The sequence below is a fragment of the Crinia signifera genome, chromosome 19, assembly GCF_055691185.1.
Source record: "Crinia signifera chromosome 19, ASM5569118v1, whole genome shotgun sequence".
Taxonomy (NCBI): domain Eukaryota; kingdom Metazoa; phylum Chordata; class Amphibia; order Anura; family Myobatrachidae; genus Crinia; species Crinia signifera.
In genome coordinates, this window is record NC_139226.1 from 112,317,972 (window position 1) to 112,331,701 (window position 13,730).

At 42.9% G+C, this 13,730-nt stretch overlaps 1 long non-coding RNA gene across 1 annotated transcript; it reads right to left on the reverse strand.

The window, feature by feature from the left end:
* Positions 1-1,389: 1,389 nt before the first annotated feature.
* Positions 1,390-13,663, reverse strand: LOC146042050 (uncharacterized). Its single transcript, XR_014463720.1, has 3 exons — positions 13,603-13,663; positions 3,253-3,308; positions 1,390-2,284 (listed from the first exon to the last, which is right to left on the reverse strand). It is a non-coding gene; the product is annotated as an uncharacterized LOC146042050 (long non-coding RNA).
* Positions 13,664-13,730: the final 67 nt, after the last annotated feature.

Here is a 13,730-nt window from a genome sequence, read left to right on the forward strand (position 1 = left end):
GGTAGGAGTTGATTGGCTGGCTGTTTATCACTCTCCATTTGATCACTTTTTGAAGCTTGAGAGAGATAAAAATCAGACCACTGAAGCGATGGAAAACACAGTCGTAGGGGTAAATCAATCCCTGACAATCTTTCAGACAGGGGAAATATCGGGAGTTAATCCCGGTCAGGACTCTCCATCCCAGCTAAGACTCACCTGCTACAGACCCGCCTCCTTGTGGAGGTTAGTCTTTATTGTTGGGAACGGCTGCGGATTGTCAAATCTGTGGCCATTTTTCGACAAAATGACGGTGTTTTTTTCTAATCCTCAACACTCGAAAGCCAGAACATTGAATTCTGTCTGGCGAGTTACATTCAAGTGAAACGAAAACGGCCCAGGATTCGGGCTATTGGGACGTTCCGACAGTCGGAATCTTGGACTGAATACTCATACATAGGGGAATATTTAGAGTTGACGGCATTATGGGGTGGTAACCAGCTATTTTCTGGGAGTGTCAGAATAAACATAGGCGTGGTCCGATTCTGTCGCACAGGGTGGAACGGTCAGAGTTACACTCACTTGCACAGACTGGGAAAACCATTCAGTGGTAAGTGAGTTACGAATGGATTTGCAGATAACACGTGATCAGTGATCAGCGATCCATTCGCAAGCCATTCGTAGACTTGCACAGGGTGGGATTTCACTCTGGCTGGGTGGTGATTATCTGGCTGCAGGCAAATTCGCACAGCAGCAATGAGGTCTGAATTAGGCCCATAGGCGCATGTAGAATTGGGATTATATAAAATGAAAAAAAAAACGTCATACAAAAATTCAGGTAGTGTCAATCCAGAGCGCAACGGAATCTGCTGCGCTGTATAAGAAACTGTAAATAAATAATAAATAAATACATAGAAAATCACATATGGAGCACTGTCTGATCATAACAAACCAGTTCATTTAAACCAGAGGTGGGGAACCTCAGGCCCCCAGGGTACGTATGCGGCCCCTGTAGACGATCTGAGTGGCCCGCCCACCCGCATGGCAGCTTTGCGGGGGTGAAAGTACAGGGGAATTCTCGCAAGAGGTCAGTAGTTCTCATGAGATTCCTCTTAATCAGCAGCAGCCGGAGACGGTCAGTCCTATTCAGTGGCAGCCGCTGGAGCGTGGGACGGCTGCAGCAGGGGAATTTGTAACAGAAATTTTTACATATGGCCCCCGATGGATTTTTTCCCCATACAAAAGGCCCTTGGCACAAAAAAGGTTCCCCACCCCTGATTTAAACCAACGATAGCCTGCTACAACATGCTTAGCCTGACATAGGCAACAATTTTAACAATGTTATTCCGTATTCTTAAAAAGACACATAAAACTGACACATGATATAATACAGTATGTAACAGTTTACTACCTACTACCAACACGTAGTTATACTGTTATTAAATTATGTTCTAGATCTAATTTAAAAGGCTGTTGAACATTTCGCCGGCATTTCATTATTTTGTATATATATCGGATTGTGAATTTATTGCAGTACGTTTTTTTTTTCTGCTGCTGCTGTGATGTCAGACTTCTCTGCAGTTTTAGTTAGCCCGGCTGCATTAGATAGATATTAATTAAGAGTAACTTGCTCCTATTTGTATAAATGTCCCGAATCACTTATCATCAGGATTTCTCTACCTCTGCATGAAATTCTCAGGATTCTACGTAATTCCCCGCTGACGACTGCTGTTAATCGTCTCTATCGCAGGACATGGGTGGATCCTGATGTTACAATGGGGCACCATAATAGGTGAAGGGGGAGGCTAGTGATATCTTGTTTCCCAGTCGATGACCGCAACCTGTTCCAATAGATGGCAACTGGCTGACTCTTCTTCACATTGTTCACCTTGGCTAAAGCTACAGAGTTACAGTGTGGGTCATTATGGAGACAGCACAGTTTAAAATCAATGTACACCTCACAGCGCCGTATTTTGTGGCAAAATCAACAGGCAAAACAACAGGATCCCCCACTGTCACACTGATTTTGCAGGTAGTCACCCACAGCCCTGGAAGAGTGTGCACCCCTCCAGCCCACTTCTAGTAAAGGGAGCAGAATGTGGAGATTAATACAGAAAATCCTGGGGTGCTGGAGGAGGGGGCGGGGCCTAGTGACAAGTTTCAATGAAAATGTGTCATTTTGTCTCCAACCTTATGCAAATGTAAACCACTAGTGGTAATTTTTCTTTGAGGGGATGATGTTTAATGACACGATTAGCCTGACGTCATCCCCATCGCTGACCTCATGCATCTCCTTCCTGGGCTTCTTCTGGAGTGGAAAAAAGCAAAGTAGACAAGTGAAGGAAAGAGATAGGAGAAAATGTTTGGTATGTCTTTGAAGTCTTATTTTATCTATTTCAGACACTACATAACTAGGTTCACATTCTTGGCCTAATTTAGACAAACCAGGTAGGTCTGTACCTTTAAAGAATTGCTGCTTGATAAATAATGGCATTCTTGCACGGAAGCCTGCACTTCCAACTTCCTGCACCCTATTACATTTACCCCATTGTATTAAATACACGCTTATGTAAATAAATACCAATAATAATATTGAAATGCAATATCCCTTCTATTATGTACTTATTGTTCTCACACTCTAGTCAGTCTACAGCAGGGATGGCTAACCTTAACACTCCAGCTGTTGTTGAACTACACATCCCAGCATGCCCTGCTACAGTTTTACTATTTGGCCATGCTAAAACTGATGCAGGGCATGCTGGGATGTATAGTTCAACAACAGCTGGAGTGTCAAGGTTATCGCTGGTCTAGGGCTCATTGCCATTATTCAAGGGGGATCCCATGCGGCAGTTGAACTTATTACAGTACCACCAGCCCTGCCTGTCATAGACCAATGCAGGTATCATCATGTCCAGGTAGAACCAGATGATTTATTAAAGATAAATACACATTTGTAATAAAAAATACCATGCTTTTTAAATGTTGATACTGTCTTGTTCTGACATAATTGCACCTGACATAATTTACGCTGCCGTTTAAAAAAAAAAAAAAGCAATTGCACCTATCTCACCCTGTGGCCAGCAGCCATGTCTACAAGTGTCTGTTACACAAGCAGAAGTAAAATATTGAATTCAGTATTACCAAAGGGGGTCCTGCGACATCAAATGCCAACTTCCCAACAAGTGTGAGATTGTCCGCACCTGACATCTCACAGTACGAGAGCCTCAGGCATTGTCAGAATGTTACAGTTGCAAATCCTTCAGAAACAATACTTACGTTATGTCGAGGTTCAATCTATGTCTGAGCACAGCTGACATTTTACTTGTCCTGTTCTGAAAGAAATATGCAAAGTGTTTGTTTTGTGCACACAATGAAAATATCTCCAGGGGAAATAAAGAGGCATGTATGGTCCTGCCTATGGGAGCGACATAAGGATAGAGTCTTTACTGGTTTCTGTGCCCATCAGTTAGTAACTTGCATTGCATTTCTTGCTCATTAAAGCTAACTTACAGAAAATGTTGGGGTATCCGACACAGGCTTAGCAAGACCATGGAGGTCCCCCTCATCCTTGCTAATGGGATGAACTGCTGCTCCAGGGGTGGATTGGGAACTAAAAGTGGCCCTGGGAAATATTGTTGAAGTTTCCCGAAATGGGTAGCACCAGAGGTATACCATGCCATGTGGCCATGTCAGCATTACCGGATGGTAGAGTTTCTGTACTGCTGAGATGGAATAACTGGGGAATGAATGGGAACATTGCAATGTAATGCGTGGGATGGGTTGTCTGTCCTGCATGGCCACGTGTCCGGTCAGGCCTTGGGTGTATTACCACTCACCAGGAATATTCACTAATTACTCTGTGATCAATCCGCACCTGGCTGCTACAAATTTTTAAGGAAGGAACCAGAGGCAAAGCTACCATTGTTGCAGCAGGTGCAGTGCACTGCGGCCCCTGAGGACTAAGGGACCCACTGCTGCCCCTGTCACATTCTTACTGTCAACCACTGTTTTTCACTGGGCAGTATTCAATGAGAAAAATTCGCCCTGTTTTATGGCGAATTTTTGCTTTTTTCGCCTTGGACGGAGCATTTTGCTCTCCAAAAGCGAGCAACCCTATTCAATGTGAAATATTCGCCGTCTTTCTAAGTGATTTTCGCCGTCTCTCTCCGTGTAGCAATTCTCCAACTTTTCATGGAGAGCTGGAATGTGAACTTTTAAACTAAAAAGTTTTTTTTAATTTTGGTGTCAAAAAATAAGGATTTTTTTTTCTGTGAAGGGGCATGTTATTTTTATTCATGTGCTTATAATTTCATGTGCTTTCATGTGCTTTAATTTAAAAAATATATATATATATATATATTTTTTTTTACACAGAGCAGCCAGCAGGGGGCCGGAGCTCTCAAGCCGCTCATTAGATATTCATATATTCACTGCATCCGATCATTACATATGCACGATCGGGTGCAGTGAATACTGGGTCCCCCGTTGGCTATAGGGGGGGGGGGGGGGGCAGCTTGTGCTGCCTGGGTCCTGGGGAGCCCGCCTCCCCTCCACATATGTTCTGGGGCAGCCAGGGAGACTTTAATCTCCCTGGCTGCCACCGTCCCATGGCTCCCTGCCAGCTCCCTGCCGCGGACGCTCATCCGCTGCAGGGGTTAAGACTCGCCGCGAGTGGCGGCGAGTCTTAACCACATTGAATAGAGGGAGCAGGAGTGGCAGCGAGCCCTCCGGAACAGGGCGAGTGCATGGCGAGAGAAAAAATCTCTCGCCATGCACGGCAAATTTTTTTCATTGAATACTGCCCACTGTCACACTCTACCTCCCTCTGCCTCTTCCTGTCATCCTCTGCCTCTCTCTGTCAAAAAAGGGCCCCTCTTTCAAGACATACATGCTGCCGCACGCTGCACAGATATAAAAGGACATATATATATATATATATATAGACATTGGATGGGCTCTGCACACACTAAATTAACTGATAATAAATAGTGGAGATTTGGTTCATGAATTGATCAATGCATTTAAGCCTGCAGCCCCCGTCAAGGGACCCCACTGTTCTGCAGGTCCTACCACTATCGCTGAAAATGGCTGCAATACACATAGCTATCACATCAATGTTTGATACCAGGCATGCTATCAGGTCTGAAGCTCACAGCAGACTTTGCTTTTATAGGTGAGCAGCTACCAACACACCTGTCACTAATCATCTAGGGAAATGGCTAACACAAGCTATGGAATCTTAGTTAAAAACAGGGTGCATGAGAGAATGTGACCACAATAAGACTAATTAAAAAAATTAATCTAATAAACAATATATACACTTAACATCGGCACTCACCTTTCCTAGTTTTGGGGTGCCCTATGGCTTGTGACCACATTGTTTAAACAGACATTGGATGGGCTCTGCACACACTAAATTAACTGATAATAAATAGTGGAGATTTGGTTCATGAATTGATCAATGCATTTAAGCCTGCAGCCCCCGTCAAGGGACCCCACTGTTCTGCAGGTCCTACCACTATCGCTGAAAATGGCTGCAATACACATAGCTATCACATCAATGTTTGATACCAGGCATGCTATCAGGTCTGAAGCTCACAGCAGACTTTGCTTTTATAGGTGAGCAGCTACCAACACACCTGTCACTAATCATCTAGGGAAATGGCTAACACAAGCTATGGAATCTTAGTTAAAAACAGGGTGCATGAGAGAATGTGACCACAATAAGACTAATTAAAAAAATTAATCTAATAAACAATATATACACTTAACATCGGCACTCACCTTTCCTAGTTTTGGGGTGCCCTATGGCTTGTGACCACATTGTTTAAACAGACATTGGATGGGCTCTGCACACACTAAATTAACTGATAATAAATAGTGGAGATTTGGTTCATGAATTGATCAATGCATTTAAGCCTGCAGCCCCCGTCAAGGGACCCCACTGTTCTGCAGGTCCTACCACTATCGCTGAAAATGGCTGCAATACACATAGCTATCACATCAATGTTTGATACCAGGCATGCTATCAGGTCTGAAGCTCACAGCAGACTTTGCTTTTATAGGTGAGCAGCTACCAACACACCTGTCACTAATCATCTAGGGAAATGGCTAACACAAGCTATGGAATCTTAGTTAAAAACAGGGTGCATGAGAGAATGTGACCACAATAAGACTAATTAAAAAAATTAATCTAATAAACAATATATACACTTAACATCGGCACTCACCTTTCCTAGTTTTGGGGTGCCCTATGGCTTGTGACCACATTGTTTAAACAGACATTGGATGGGCTCTGCACACACTAAATTAACTGATAATAAATAGTGGAGATTTGGTTCATGAATTGATCAATGCATTTAAGCCTGCAGCCCCCGTCAAGGGACCCCACTGTTCTGCAGGTCCTACCACTATCGCTGAAAATGGCTGCAATACACATAGCTATCACATCAATGTTTGATACCAGGCATGCTATCAGGTCTGAAGCTCACAGCAGACTTTGCTTTTATAGGTGAGCAGCTACCAACACACCTGTCACTAATCATCTAGGGAAATGGCTAACACAAGCTATGGAATCTTAGTTAAAAACAGGGTGCATGAGAGAATGTGACCACAATAAGACTAATTAAAAAAATTAATCTAATAAACAATATATACACTTAACATCGGCACTCACCTTTCCTAGTTTTGGGGTGCCCTATGGCTTGTGACCACATTGTTTAAACAGACATTGGATGGGCTCTGCACACACTAAATTAACTGATAATAAATAGTGGAGATTTGGTTCATGAATTGATCAATGCATTTAAGCCTGCAGCCCCCGTCAAGGGACCCCACTGTTCTGCAGGTCCTACCACTATCGCTGAAAATGGCTGCAATACACATAGCTATCACATCAATGTTTGATACCAGGCATGCTATCAGGTCTGAAGCTCACAGCAGACTTTGCTTTTATAGGTGAGCAGCTACCAACACACCTGTCACTAATCATCTAGGGAAATGGCTAACACAAGCTATGGAATCTTAGTTAAAAACAGGGTGCATGAGAGAATGTGACCACAATAAGACTAATTAAAAAAATTAATCTAATAAACAATATATACACTTAACATCGGCACTCACCTTTCCTAGTTTTGGGGTGCCCTATGGCTTGTGACCACATTGTTTAAACAGACATTGGATGGGCTCTGCACACACTAAATTAACTGATAATAAATAGTGGAGATTTGGTTCATGAATTGATCAATGCATTTAAGCCTGCAGCCCCCGTCAAGGGACCCCACTGTTCTGCAGGTCCTACCACTATCGCTGAAAATGGCTGCAATACACATAGCTATCACATCAATGTTTGATACCAGGCATGCTATCAGGTCTGAAGCTCACAGCAGACTTTGCTTTTATAGGTGAGCAGCTACCAACACACCTGTCACTAATCATCTAGGGAAATGGCTAACACAAGCTATGGAATCTTAGTTAAAAACAGGGTGCATGAGAGAATGTGACCACAATAAGACTAATTAAAAAAATTAATCTAATAAACAATATATACACTTAACATCGGCACTCACCTTTCCTAGTTTTGGGGTGCCCTATGGCTTGTGACCACATTGTTTAAACAGACATTGGATGGGCTCTGCACACACTAAATTAACTGATAATAAATAGTGGAGATTTGGTTCATGAATTGATCAATGCATTTAAGCCTGCAGCCCCCGTCAAGGGACCCCACTGTTCTGCAGGTCCTACCACTATCGCTGAAAATGGCTGCAATACACATAGCTATCACATCAATGTTTGATACCAGGCATGCTATCAGGTCTGAAGCTCACAGCAGACTTTGCTTTTATAGGTGAGCAGCTACCAACACACCTGTCACTAATCATCTAGGGAAATGGCTAACACAAGCTATGGAATCTTAGTTAAAAACAGGGTGCATGAGAGAATGTGACCACAATAAGACTAATTAAAAAAATTAATCTAATAAACAATATATACACTTAACATCGGCACTCACCTTTCCTAGTTTTGGGGTGCCCTATGGCTTGTGACCACATTGTTTAAACAGACATTGGATGGGCTCTGCACACACTAAATTAACTGATAATAAATAGTGGAGATTTGGTTCATGAATTGATCAATGCATTTAAGCCTGCAGCCCCCGTCAAGGGACCCCACTGTTCTGCAGGTCCTACCACTATCGCTGAAAATGGCTGCAATACACATAGCTATCACATCAATGTTTGATACCAGGCATGCTATCAGGTCTGAAGCTCACAGCAGACTTTGCTTTTATAGGTGAGCAGCTACCAACACACCTGTCACTAATCATCTAGGGAAATGGCTAACACAAGCTATGGAATCTTAGTTAAAAACAGGGTGCATGAGAGAATGTGACCACAATAAGACTAATTAAAAAAATTAATCTAATAAACAATATATACACTTAACATCGGCACTCACCTTTCCTAGTTTTGGGGTGCCCTATGGCTTGTGACCACATTGTTTAAACAGACATTGGATGGGCTCTGCACACACTAAATTAACTGATAATAAATAGTGGAGATTTGGTTCATGAATTGATCAATGCATTTAAGCCTGCAGCCCCCGTCAAGGGACCCCACTGTTCTGCAGGTCCTACCACTATCGCTGAAAATGGCTGCAATACACATAGCTATCACATCAATGTTTGATACCAGGCATGCTATCAGGTCTGAAGCTCACAGCAGACTTTGCTTTTATAGGTGAGCAGCTACCAACACACCTGTCACTAATCATCTAGGGAAATGGCTAACACAAGCTATGGAATCTTAGTTAAAAACAGGGTGCATGAGAGAATGTGACCACAATAAGACTAATTAAAAAAATTAATCTAATAAACAATATATACACTTAACATCGGCACTCACCTTTCCTAGTTTTGGGGTGCCCTATGGCTTGTGACCACATTGTTTAAACAGACATTGGATGGGCTCTGCACACACTAAATTAACTGATAATAAATAGTGGAGATTTGGTTCATGAATTGATCAATGCATTTAAGCCTGCAGCCCCCGTCAAGGGACCCCACTGTTCTGCAGGTCCTACCACTATCGCTGAAAATGGCTGCAATACACATAGCTATCACATCAATGTTTGATACCAGGCATGCTATCAGGTCTGAAGCTCACAGCAGACTTTGCTTTTATAGGTGAGCAGCTACCAACACACCTGTCACTAATCATCTAGGGAAATGGCTAACACAAGCTATGGAATCTTAGTTAAAAACAGGGTGCATGAGAGAATGTGACCACAATAAGACTAATTAAAAAAATTAATCTAATAAACAATATATACACTTAACATCGGCACTCACCTTTCCTAGTTTTGGGGTGCCCTATGGCTTGTGACCACATTGTTTAAACAGACATTGGATGGGCTCTGCACACACTAAATTAACTGATAATAAATAGTGGAGATTTGGTTCATGAATTGATCAATGCATTTAAGCCTGCAGCCCCCGTCAAGGGACCCCACTGTTCTGCAGGTCCTACCACTATCGCTGAAAATGGCTGCAATACACATAGCTATCACATCAATGTTTGATACCAGGCATGCTATCAGGTCTGAAGCTCACAGCAGACTTTGCTTTTATAGGTGAGCAGCTACCAACACACCTGTCACTAATCATCTAGGGAAATGGCTAACACAAGCTATGGAATCTTAGTTAAAAACAGGGTGCATGAGAGAATGTGACCACAATAAGACTAATTAAAAAAATTAATCTAATAAACAATATATACACTTAACATCGGCACTCACCTTTCCTAGTTTTGGGGTGCCCTATGGCTTGTGACCACATTGTTTAAACAGACATTGGATGGGCTCTGCACACACTAAATTAACTGATAATAAATAGTGGAGATTTGGTTCATGAATTGATCAATGCATTTAAGCCTGCAGCCCCCGTCAAGGGACCCCACTGTTCTGCAGGTCCTACCACTATCGCTGAAAATGGCTGCAATACACATAGCTATCACATCAATGTTTGATACCAGGCATGCTATCAGGTCTGAAGCTCACAGCAGACTTTGCTTTTATAGGTGAGCAGCTACCAACACACCTGTCACTAATCATCTAGGGAAATGGCTAACACAAGCTATGGAATCTTAGTTAAAAACAGGGTGCATGAGAGAATGTGACCACAATAAGACTAATTAAAAAAATTAATCTAATAAACAATATATACACTTAACATCGGCACTCACCTTTCCTAGTTTTGGGGTGCCCTATGGCTTGTGACCACATTGTTTAAACAGACATTGGATGGGCTCTGCACACACTAAATTAACTGATAATAAATAGTGGAGATTTGGTTCATGAATTGATCAATGCATTTAAGCCTGCAGCCCCCGTCAAGGGACCCCACTGTTCTGCAGGTCCTACCACTATCGCTGAAAATGGCTGCAATACACATAGCTATCACATCAATGTTTGATACCAGGCATGCTATCAGGTCTGAAGCTCACAGCAGACTTTGCTTTTATAGGTGAGCAGCTACCAACACACCTGTCACTAATCATCTAGGGAAATGGCTAACACAAGCTATGGAATCTTAGTTAAAAACAGGGTGCATGAGAGAATGTGACCACAATAAGACTAATTAAAAAAATTAATCTAATAAACAATATATACACTTAACATCGGCACTCACCTTTCCTAGTTTTGGGGTGCCCTATGGCTTGTGACCACATTGTTTAAACAGACATTGGATGGGCTCTGCACACACTAAATTAACTGATAATAAAACTATTTATTATCAGTTAATTTAGTGTGTGCAGAGCCCATCCAATGTCTGTTTAAACAATGTGGTCACAAGCCATAGGGCACCCCAAAACTAGGAAAGGTGAGTGCCGATGTTAAGTGTATATATTGTTTATTAGATTAATTTTTTTAATTAGTCTTATTGTGGTCACATTCTCTCATGCACCCTGTTTTTAACTAAGATTCCATAGCTTGTGTTAGCCATTTCCCTAGATGATTAGTGACAGGTGTGTTGGTAGCTGCTCACCTATAAAAGCAAAGTCTGCTGTGAGCTTCAGACCTGATAGCATGCCTGGTATCAAACATTGATGTGATAGCTATGTGTATTGCAGCCATTTTCAGCGATAGTGGTAGGACCTGCAGAACAGTGGGGTCCCTTGACGGGGGCTGCAGGCTTAAATGCATTGATCAATTCATGAACCAAATCTCCACTATTTATTATCAGTTAATTTAGTGTGTGCAGAGCCCATCCAATGTCTGTTTAAACAATGTGGTCACAAGCCATAGGGCACCCCAAAACTAGGAAAGGTGAGTGCCGATGTTAAGTGTATATATTATATATATATATATATATATATATATATATATATATATATATATATATATATATATATATATAGTGGACAATTAGAGGCAAGCACACCAATTTGATGAAAAAAGTGCAAAAATAGTCTTTATAAAGATAAAGGCATGAATCCAACTTGCAGTAGAGGCAAGGGCGTAACTACCATAGGTGCAGGGGGTGCAGCTGCTATGGGGCCCAGAGCTGAGAGGGGCCCACTTAGCCTGACAAAGTATCATGTGCTGTATACTGTACATTTTTCAGCATTAGGTGATAAATACGGGCCCTTACAAACTTTTGCTATGGTGCCCACATGTGTCTAGTTACGCCCCTGAGTACAGGCATGATTACAGGGTATTACCAATGTAGAAAACCGTCATCAACATTCAGGAAGAATACAGGAGACTGCAGGGATGCCATATTCAAGCTCTACAGCTGTTTCGGTGGATGTACCACCGTCATCAGGAGCATGCTGAATAGGCTCACAAAGCACATCTTTATAGTAGCCAACATCAGAACACTAATTACTAAAAACACGTGTACCTGGGCGCAGTGGCACATCACATTGCAGCATACTAAAAACCAACAGCTCGTTAGCTCACCTGTCCGCTTATCCTGGACGTGATGACGCGTAACCAAGGTAACTCACCCATGCCAGCATTCGTCACTCTGGAGACAAAATGGCGTCACTTGAAGTGACACGATGCAGGTCTCGGCAAAAGCCGGACACTGCGTTCATCACCATGGTAACGCCAAACGGCATCCTCCGCGTCACACAACGCTGACCCCGATTGGATGTCAGGGAAAGCGCCGGTGATTAGCGGTGTTAGCCATCAAGCCTTAGGATATGTTGTGACGTGGAGACTGGACCCTGTCACCAAGGGACAATCTCCAGCATTATATATATATATATATATATATATATATATATATATGGCCTCCTTTCTGGGAGAAGCCTCAGAGAAGAGCCAGGGCCACAATATTATGTCATCAGACCTGGCCCCAAGATGTAGGAGATGCCTGTGATTATACATACATTTTATATACTCTGTCAAGTATCATAAAAACTTCCCACCATCCAGCCAAGTGCAGAACACTCTCCAGGATATAGGGGTATTATTATCCAAGTCTGCCATTAAGAGAAGACTTCACAAGAGCAAGTACACAGTGTTCACAGCAAGGTGCAAACCATTCATAAGCCTTAAAATAGATAGGCCGGATTAGACTTTGCCATAAAATATCTACAAGAGCCAGACCAGTTCTGGAACAACATTCTTTGGACAGATGAAATTAACTTGTAACAGAATAATGGGCGGCAAAAAGTATGAAGAGAACATGGTGATCAGATGCATACCACATCTGTAAAACCCGGTAGAGGCAGTTTGGTGGCATGTTCTTCAGTGGCGTAACCACTATAAAATGAGTGCCCCCCCACCGAAAATTTCGGCAGCGCCCCACACATAAAATATGCCCCCAACCCTTTCTTACCCCACTGCTTGCCGCCACCGGGTCTGTGGCCGGGACTAGCAGATCTACTTGTCTGCAGTCCCGGCGCTCCTCCTGGCTGGCTCCTGCTAAAGAAAATGACCCTCACAAAATGGCTACCCTTAACAGCAGGCCGCCGCTTCCTATAGCATCCTCAAAAAGTGTCTGCTGCAAGGGGGCAGACAGTTTGTGTCGGTTATTTTTCATTAGCATGAGACGGCCAGGAGGGGAGCCAGGACCACAGACAAGTAGATCTGTGGGTCACAGGCCCAGTGGTGGTTGCGGCAAGCAGTGGTGTAAGGCAGGGCAGTGCATCGCATCAATAGCCCCGCAAAACTCCAGCGCCCACACTTACTCAGCGCCTCCCCATGATCGCGGGGTCTGCGGGGCTATTGTTACGCCACTGATGTGCTTGCATGAGTTCCAATGGCAGTGGGTCACTAGTGTTAATGAAGATGACGACAAAAGACATAAGTAGTCAGATGAATTCTGTCAAATTCTGCAAAGCTAATTGGCTGGCACTTCACAGTACACAGGAGCAATGACCCAATGCGAAATTAACCCAGGAGTTTTAAAGGCAAAGAAGTGGAATATTCAGCAATGGCCGAGTCAATCATCAGATCTCAACCATATCGAACATGAAATTCTCTTACTAAAAACAACACTAAAGGCAGAAATACCCATTAGCAAACAACAACTGAAGACAACTGCAGTAAAGGCCTTAATATATAAATATCAAAGGAGGAAACCCAACATTTGGTGATGTCCATGTCACAAACCTGAATTATTTTGCAGGTTGTCTTCAGTTTGCCGTGTTCTCAGAATTCCACAGCCTGGCTTCATTTGGACTGCATCTGCCTTGCTATGCAATGTTTCAGCTCTAATTGTGCACCTGTGGTGTTCCCAT